This window comes from Myotis yumanensis, unplaced genomic scaffold (genome assembly GCF_028538775.1).
Source record: "Myotis yumanensis isolate MYYU_CA2020_CCGP unplaced genomic scaffold, mMyoYum1.0.hap1 SCAF_5, whole genome shotgun sequence".
In the NCBI taxonomy this organism is placed as follows: domain Eukaryota; kingdom Metazoa; phylum Chordata; class Mammalia; order Chiroptera; family Vespertilionidae; genus Myotis; species Myotis yumanensis.
The window spans coordinates 38,021,362-38,029,693 of record NW_027223756.1 but is presented as its reverse complement, the minus strand read 5'-3'; the positions used below and the strand labels follow the sequence as shown (position 1 = coordinate 38,029,693).

Below are 8,332 nucleotides of genomic sequence, written 5' to 3'. Positions count from 1 at the left end.
CCTGGTGCCCACCATGTTGCTCTTGGATGGCAGCCGGCCTCAGGAACACTGGGGCTCTTATGCGGAAGGGTTACCCTGAGCTCCTGCCCAGGCCCCATTCCAGCCCAGGCCTGGTCCCTTCCTCTGACCCAGTCCTGTGTTTTCTTGTCTTCTTTCTTTCATTTTTTAAAAACAATTTTTGTTTTGAGAAAGTTTTAAAATATAGGAAAAGTACACAGGGAAATGTACAGTTGCTGCTCAGAACTGACAATTGTTCTTACCATTTTTTCCAACCCTTTTCTAACCTGGCATCTCCTACAGGTTTCGTGAAGGTCTGGCCTGGCTCTTCAAAATGGAGGTGACATTGACAGGAACTAAGTGGTGAAAGGTTGGGTGTCAGAGCCAGAGAGCTGTGGATTTGAATCCTGAAAATGTTGTGACCTTAGACAAGTCATTTAATGTTAAGCCTCAGTTTTGTGTTCTGCAAAATGTAAATAGTAGCTCTTCTGCGAGGACTCAGTGTGATGATGATATAAAGCCCAACGCACACAGTCCATTTCAGTAAAGAGGGTATATATATATTTTAATGTGCCTCAGGCATGAAACAGCTCGGGCCACAAGACAGGCATCAAGCTAGGATGAACTAAGGACTGCATGTCTGCTTTGCCCCTGATTGATATAAGACCAACACCACCAATCGGGTGTCTTCTTCCCATTGCCAGGGGGTAAGAAGGCCAATATTAATATTAGCAACTACGGGCCTACATGGGACCTACCCCAAGGTATGGGGAACATACGCCTATGACCAAGAGGGAGGGACTGTGAGGGTCACCCCTCCTCCAGCCTTTGTATTTCCTCATTTCCCACCCATTGGACACATATGTCCAATTTCTACCCTGTAGATACAATGCCAGGAACTGCAGGCTGCCCAGGGCCTTGTGCTGTTGTCAAAGAGCCTGGCACTGATATTGGAAGCCTGGGAAAGCTTGTGGGGAAGCCCCTTAGACCAAGTCACATGGAGAAGAATGGGCTAGGAAGGATCCGAGGCTCTCTCTGGGCCAGTCCTATGGCTTCTTAGCAGCATCCCAGTCTGCTTGTCCTCTTGTCCCAGACACTGTGGGTCTGTGTCCTCCTCACACCCCTGGGTCTTAGCTTGCACATTTGTTTGGAGGAGAGAGGGGGCCTAGGTAGCTGGGAAGTGAGATGCTAGACAAGAAGGATAGAGGATCTGTGGTCTGAAGGGAATCAGGAAAGAAGCCCCAGAGGGGCCCTCACCCTTCTTTACCTTGCCTGATGCCTACTAAGTGACAAGGACTTAAACAAAACAGGGGTTTATTCATTCCTCACTTAGCTTCAAATCTGGAGGTGGGCGAAGGTGGGTTTGAAGTCAGGGTTGTGGTCTCTTCAACTCTCTAGACTTTTTCCTCATGGTTGCAAGATGGTAGCTTCAACTCCTGCCATCACATTGTGCTCAGACAGGAGGAAGGAAGAAGCCACAAAGAGTCGTTACACTCAGTAACTTCTGATTTTCATCTTTTTGGCCACACTGTGACACATGGCCCCCCTGTCCTCAAAGTAGGTTGGGAAGTATATTCATTCTGCTGGACATATTGTCTGCCCTAACAAAACAAGGGTCTGTTGAAAAGAAGTGCTGCCTGAGCATTGAGCAAGCACTTAATCTCTGCATCACTGATCTCTTTATCAGCCCCAAATATCTTCTTTAAAACACAGACTTAACCAAGTCATTCTGAAACCATTGTAATTAGCTAGTTATCTATATATATAAAAACCTAAGTGACCAGTTGACTGGTAGCTATGATGTGCTCTAACCACCAGGGGGCAGACACTCAATGTACAGGCATGAAAACATGGAACAGACTGATGAATCTCAGAGGGAAGGAGGGAGAGGGGAGGTCAGGAAGAGATTAAGCAAAGATCTTATATGCATACTAGAGGCCCGGTGCACGGATTCGTGCACCAGTGGGGTCCTTCAGCCTGGCCTGCGGGGACCAGGTGGAAACCAGTAGTCCAACATCCCCCAAGGGGTCTCGGATTGTGAGAGGGCACAGGCCAGACCAGGGGCCTCACGGTAATAATAAGAAAGGAGACCCTAGTTGGTTTGGCTCAGCGGATAGAATGTTGGCCTGTGGACTGAAGGGTTCCAGGTTCAATTCCAGTCAAGGACACATGCCAAAGTTGTGGGCTCAATCCCCCATAGGGGGTATGCAGGAGGCAGCCAATCAATGATTCCCTCTCATCATTGATGTTTCTATCTCTCTCTCCCTCTCCCTTCCTCTCTGAAATCAATAACAATATATATATTTAAAAAATAATAAGAAGAAAGGAACAAAGGGGGAAGCCAGGCATTATAGGCATGTCATTTGGGCAGCTTCACCAGGAAGATGCAATTTCACTCTCCCCAGGGAACCACCAGCCCATTCCCTGCAGATTTCTGGGGAAGGGGTCCAAAAAAGAGGGAGATAGATGCATGTGAGTGAAGTTGGGGGGCCAAGAAAGGTGTTGTCAGTCACACCTGGGAACAGATATCGTTGGCTAGAATGGGTGTGCCCACTGTAAACCTGAGAAAATTTGGGAATACAGAATCCTTTAGACATATGAGTTCTCTCTTTCGTTGGTCTTGGCTCTTGTTGCTTTTGGCTCATGGCCATGCACATCCCACATGCAATGGACTGATGGACTGCAGTGGGAAAACACAAATTAAGCTAGCCTGATGCTGTATTGGACTGTGCAGACACGGAACAGAAACTTTGGACATTGACTCTGATTTTAGCTCTTCTGAAGCTGAAGTTATGCTTCTTCCTTGGTGGGTCAAGGGGAAATGGGACCTTGGACACTCAGGGATATAATTCCACGCAAATAAAAATCACTCATTCTTCTATGTAAGTCTCAGAAAATTCTTTTTCTCAGGATATCATAAGCATTACACTCCCATGGACACCAGGGGGAGATGAGGACCTCTCCCCACCATTAACAATTCCTCAACTTTAACTGCTTTCTTCCCACTACCCTATGGCTTCTCCAGCAACTCAGCCTGGCAGTCAGGACCCTTCAAGACAGGCCTCTGCTGCTCTCTACTGTCCCTTCTCCTATCTCCCCAGAGACCTGCTCTGTGTTCCCGCTGTACTGAGCCCAGGCAGGTCCTCCTGAATGTGTCTGATTGTTCTCACCTTGGTGCCTTTGCACTTGCTGCCCTGTTGCTGAGAGGGTCCTTCCTTGGTTCTGCCTGCCCATCCCCTCCTCCCTCCAGCCATTCCACCAGATGTCTGCCATTCAGCTTTCTGGGCTCCTTTCAGGTATTTCTTGTTCTCAGAGACCCTTCCTGACTACCCCAAACTGGACACCTAAACCCTTTCTCTCCTTCCTTCCTTCCTTCCTTCCTTCCTTCCTTCCTTCCTTCCTTCCTTCCTTCCTTCCTTCTTTCTTTCTTTCTTTCTTTCTTTCTTTCTTTCTTTCTTTCTTTCTTTCTTTCTTTCTTTCTTTCTTTCTTTCTTTCTTTCTTTCTTTCTTTCTCTCTCTCTCTCTCTCTCTCTCTCTCTCTCTCTCTCTTTCTTTCTTTCTTTTTTTTTTTAAATATATTTTATTGATTTTTCACAGAGAGGAAGGGAGAGAGATAGAGAGTTAGAAACATCGATGAGAGAGAAACATCGACCAGCTGCCTCCTGCACATCTCCTACTGGGGATGTGCCCGCAACCCAGGTACATGCCCTTGACCGGAATCGAACCCGGGACCTTTCAGTCCCCAGGCCGACGCTCTATCCACTGAGCCAAACCGGTTTCGGCCTTTCTTTCTTTCTTGATCTCTCTCTCTCTCTCTCTCTCTCTCTCCCCCCGCCCCCCCCCCAGCTCCTCATTTTTCTTTCAGGTCCCGGCCTTCTCCTATTTCTAGTCCAAACCTACAGAGAATATTTATGAGTTTGTTTGAGCCAAACTGACAATGTATAAGGGAGTATGATCTCGAAGAAAGACAGTTTTGCAGTTTCTTTTATGCATTTGAAATTAAGGAGGGAAGTAAGGAAGGATCCATGAGGGTAGGAGAAAGGAAGGTGAGGATTGGATTACAAAATTATGTGCTCTCTTAAGGGTGGTTATGCCTTCTAGGGATATTACTTCTGGCATTTCAAAGGTGTATTAATCTAGATGCACAAGGGCAATAGACAAGACTGGCTTAAAAACCTTTCACTAAAGAAGTTATAGGCCTGGGGTGTGATCTGCCCATTTAGGAGTTCATGATTTATTGCAGCACCCCTTTTTTGTCCACAGGGGTTTGGATGGAACCAACACTTTTCCTATGCTCTCCTGGTGGGTCTGTGCCCTGAACCTGGCTAATGTGACTATTTCACCCCCACCCCCCTCAGGCTATTGTGATTGGGTCAATGATGAGCATGTGACTGAAGCAGGGCCAATGAGGGCCAATCTGAGTTGTTCATTGGAACTAATAGGAAGCTAACTCTCAGAGGTTACTGAGATATGAAGATGTAAACCCAGAGCTGCTTAAGAGAGCCTGCCTGTGAATGAAGCCAACACAGGAAATAGGAGGGCCAAAAGATGGAGCAGTGCCTGGATGGAGCCATGCCTGAAGCCAAAATTACCTCTTTGAACATTTCACTTATGTGAGCCAAATAAGTTTTTAAAAATATATATATTTTATTGATTTTTTTATAGAGAGGAAGGGAGAGGGATAGTTAGAAACATCGCTGAGAGAGAAATATCGATCAGCTGCCTCTTGCACACCCCCTACTGGGGATGTGCCTGCAACCAAGGTACATGCCCTTGACCACAATCAAACAGGGACCCTTCAAGTCTGCAGGCCGACGCTCTATCCACTGAGCCAAACCGGTTAGGGCCAAATACGTTTTTTCTTAAGCTAATTTGGCTTCTTGTTTTACTCATAAATAAAAGACTCCTAATAATTGACCTCTGGGTAGAAACTACTCTCCCTCCTTTGTGTCTCCACTATCCTCTTTTGGCTCCTAGGCCGTGGTACTCATTGTTTATAAGTCAGCAAATTCATCATGTTCTTGGTCCTATTTGTTTAAAACCTTTCATGTCTTCCCATTTCGCTTAGAATAAAGACCTGTATTAGAGATCTATTACTGCATAAAAATTACCCCCAAACTTAAAATAAACATCTGGCTAGTTGCTGGCCGAAGACCTCCATTTCTTTCTATGCGAGCCTCTCCACGGACTGCTTGAGTAACCTCATAACCTGTCAGCTGGTTTCCTTCTGAGCTGATGATCCAAGAGAGACTGACACTGTCCTTTTATGACTTACTCTCAAAAGTCACACTTCAACACTTCTGCCTTATTCTAATTGTCAGAGTGAATCACTAATATTGAAGTAAGAACATCCAAGCCTGTATAAAATTTTTACCAAAATTTATTTAAGCCAAATAAAAAATACACCTGGAAGTAAGATCTCAACAGACTGAGATCAATGCAGTAGAGAATAATAGTTTGCAGTGTTATTTATGCATTTGAGATTAAGGAGGGAACTTAATGAAGATTACACAGGTGGGAAAAAGCAAGGTGGGGACCCAACTACAGGGTAGTTAAGACTACATGGTCTCGGCCCTGGCAGGTGCTAAGTTGGTTAGAGTGTTGTCCTAATACACCAAGGTTGTGGGTTTGATCTAGGGTCAGGGCACATACAAGAATCAACCAATGAATGCATAAATAAGTTTCTCTCTCTCAAATCAATGAAAAAAAAGAAAGATTATGTGGTCTTGGCCCTAGCCCATGTGGCTCAGTTGGTTGAGCGTTGTCCTGTGCACTGAAAGGTTGCCGGTTCAACTCCCAGTTAGTGCACATACCCAGGTAGCGAGTTCAGGCCCTGGCTGGGGTGCGTACAGGAGGCAACTGATGGATGTTTCTCTTGCACATTGATTTTTCTCTCCCTCTCCCTCTAAAATCAATAAAAACATATTAGCTGGGAAAAAAGCCCTGGTTGGTGTGGCTCATTTGCTTGGGCATTGTCCCATGCACCAAGAGGTTGTTGGTGGGTTCGAATCCCAGCAGTGCCTCCAAAAAAAAAAAGAGGTTGTTGGTTTGGGCACATGCTTGAGTTGTGGGCTTGATCCCTGGCTGGGGGGAGGGTGTGTGTGCAGGAGGCAACCCATTGATGTTTCGCTCTCTCTCCCTCTTCCTTCCTCTCTTTCTAAAAAATCAACTTAAAAAATAAACATATATCGCCGAAACCGGTTTGGCTCAGTGGATAGAGCGTCGGCCTGCGGACTGAAAGGTCCCAGGTTCGATTCCGGTCAAGGGCATGTACTGGGTTGCAGGCACATCCCCAGTAGGAGATGTGCAGGAGGCGGCTGATCGGTGTTTCTCTCTCATCGATGTTTCTAACTCTCTATCTCTCTCCCTTCCTCTCTGTAAAAAAATCAATAAAATATAAAAAAAAATAAACATATAGCATAGTCTATATTAAAAAAAGAAAAGACTATGTGCTCTCTTGAGGATGGTCATGGTTCAGAAGTAGGAGTCTGAAGGGGGGCATTTCAAGGGTGTGTTAACCTAGATGCACAGGGCTGTTTTAAGGCAAAGGTAAACCTTTTACCAAATAAATCACATGCCTGGGGCAAGGCTACCCAGCATGTTCTGCCCAGTTAGGAATTTATGACCAGATCACCCTGTGAAGTTACTTTCTATAGAATCCCTTTTTTATCCACATTAAGTATAGCCCACATGGGGATGGGGAGTGGGATAGAAGGAGATTAAATTTGACCTCTTGAAGAGAACAATATAAAGAAATTTGTGGATATATTTTATTTTTTGTTAATCCTTACCTGAGGATTTTCCATTGATTTTTATTTTTTTCAAGAGTGGAAGGGAGAGGGAGAGACAGAGAGAAACAGCAATGTAAGAGAGACACATTGATTGGTTGCCTCCTGCACACACCCCGACCCGGGCTGGGGAACCTGCAACCAAGGTATGTGCTCTTGACTGGAATCAAACCCTGGGCCCTTCAGTCCGCAGGCTGACGCTCTGTCCACTGAGCCAAACCGGCTAGGGCTGTGGATACATTTTAGAACCACCACAAGATTAGATCTTATTCTGGTGTTTGACATCTGAACTGTTTGCTAGGTTTGAGAAATACCTCCATTTTATGTGGCACAGTTCACTCTCATGATAGAAGCTCAAAACGCTAGCTTCTCCCCCCATTTCTCTTCCAGTTGAGGTTTAAGTTCTGCCAATTCATGAGATTCATGCAATAGGCCTTCCTTTCCCCTGGCTGCTGGCACCAGTTTGCCTCTGGCACCCGGGGCCCAGGCCTTCGCTCTGGCCGAGTTCCGGCCGGAGCCGGCTCCGGAAACATCAGCCTTTGCTGATCCGCCGGCCCAGAAACATCAGGCCTCACGGCTCTGCCGGCCTGGAGCCATGAGGCCTCGCTGCTCTGCCGACCCCGGGGCCGTCAGGCTTCGCTCCACCGCTTGGAGCCTACGTATGCAAATTAACTGCCATCTTTGTTGGCGGTTAATTTGCATATCGTGCTGATTAGCCAATGGGAGGCGTACCGAAGGTATGGTCAATTACCATGTTTGTCTATTATTAGATAGGATATTTAAATGCCATTTAACAAAGAAAAATCAACCAAAAAAATGAGTTCGCGTGTCACCTCTAACACGCGTGTCATAGGTTCACCATCACTGGCCTAGGAGGTTTTCTATTTTTGGTGAATCCCTTCGCAATCATTAAGTCTTAACACAGGACTGTGCCAAATGCAATCTACCTGTGGACTCACCTTCCTTCCCAGGGAGGCCCAGAGTTTACTGTAGGCCAATAATAGAAAAATGGCAGTAGACTTACACAGCATCTATCGTGCAATTGTTTCATATATAACTTTTCTTTTTATTCCTACAATAACCCTATAAGGTAGGTACTGTTTCACCTTGAGATATAGGTCAACTAACCAAGATCACATAGCCCCACAGTGGCAGAGCTGGGATCTGAACCCTGGCTGCTGGATTCCAGAGCCTGAGTTCTTTGCTATTACACCAGACTGCCTCTCCATGGCTGATTCCTCTTCCTCTGTGAGACCTTTCTTGACCATCAGAGCCATGGACAGTTCTCTCTGATGTTTACCTGCTGGATTGTATTGTATTGTGGGTTCTGGGCACTGACATCAGAAATCATTCTAGGCTAGAAAAATTCAAACCTGATCTTGGGGGTGAACAGAGTAAGAGTGGCTTTGGTATGAAGTCAGGATCCTTGGGTTCAAATTCCTAGGTATCACCAGACTGGCCAAAATTAGAGACAAAAACTAGCAAGTGCTGGCAAGGATATGGAATAAGTGGAACTCTCCCACAATGCAAGTGGGTATGTAGGTTGG

At 45.9% G+C, this 8,332-nt stretch overlaps 1 pseudogene; it reads right to left on the bottom strand.

The window, feature by feature from the left end:
* Window positions 1-563: 563 nt before the first annotated feature.
* On the bottom strand, window positions 564-706 carry LOC139011934 (small nucleolar RNA SNORA48; annotated as a pseudogene).
* Window positions 707-8,332: the final 7,626 nt, after the last annotated feature.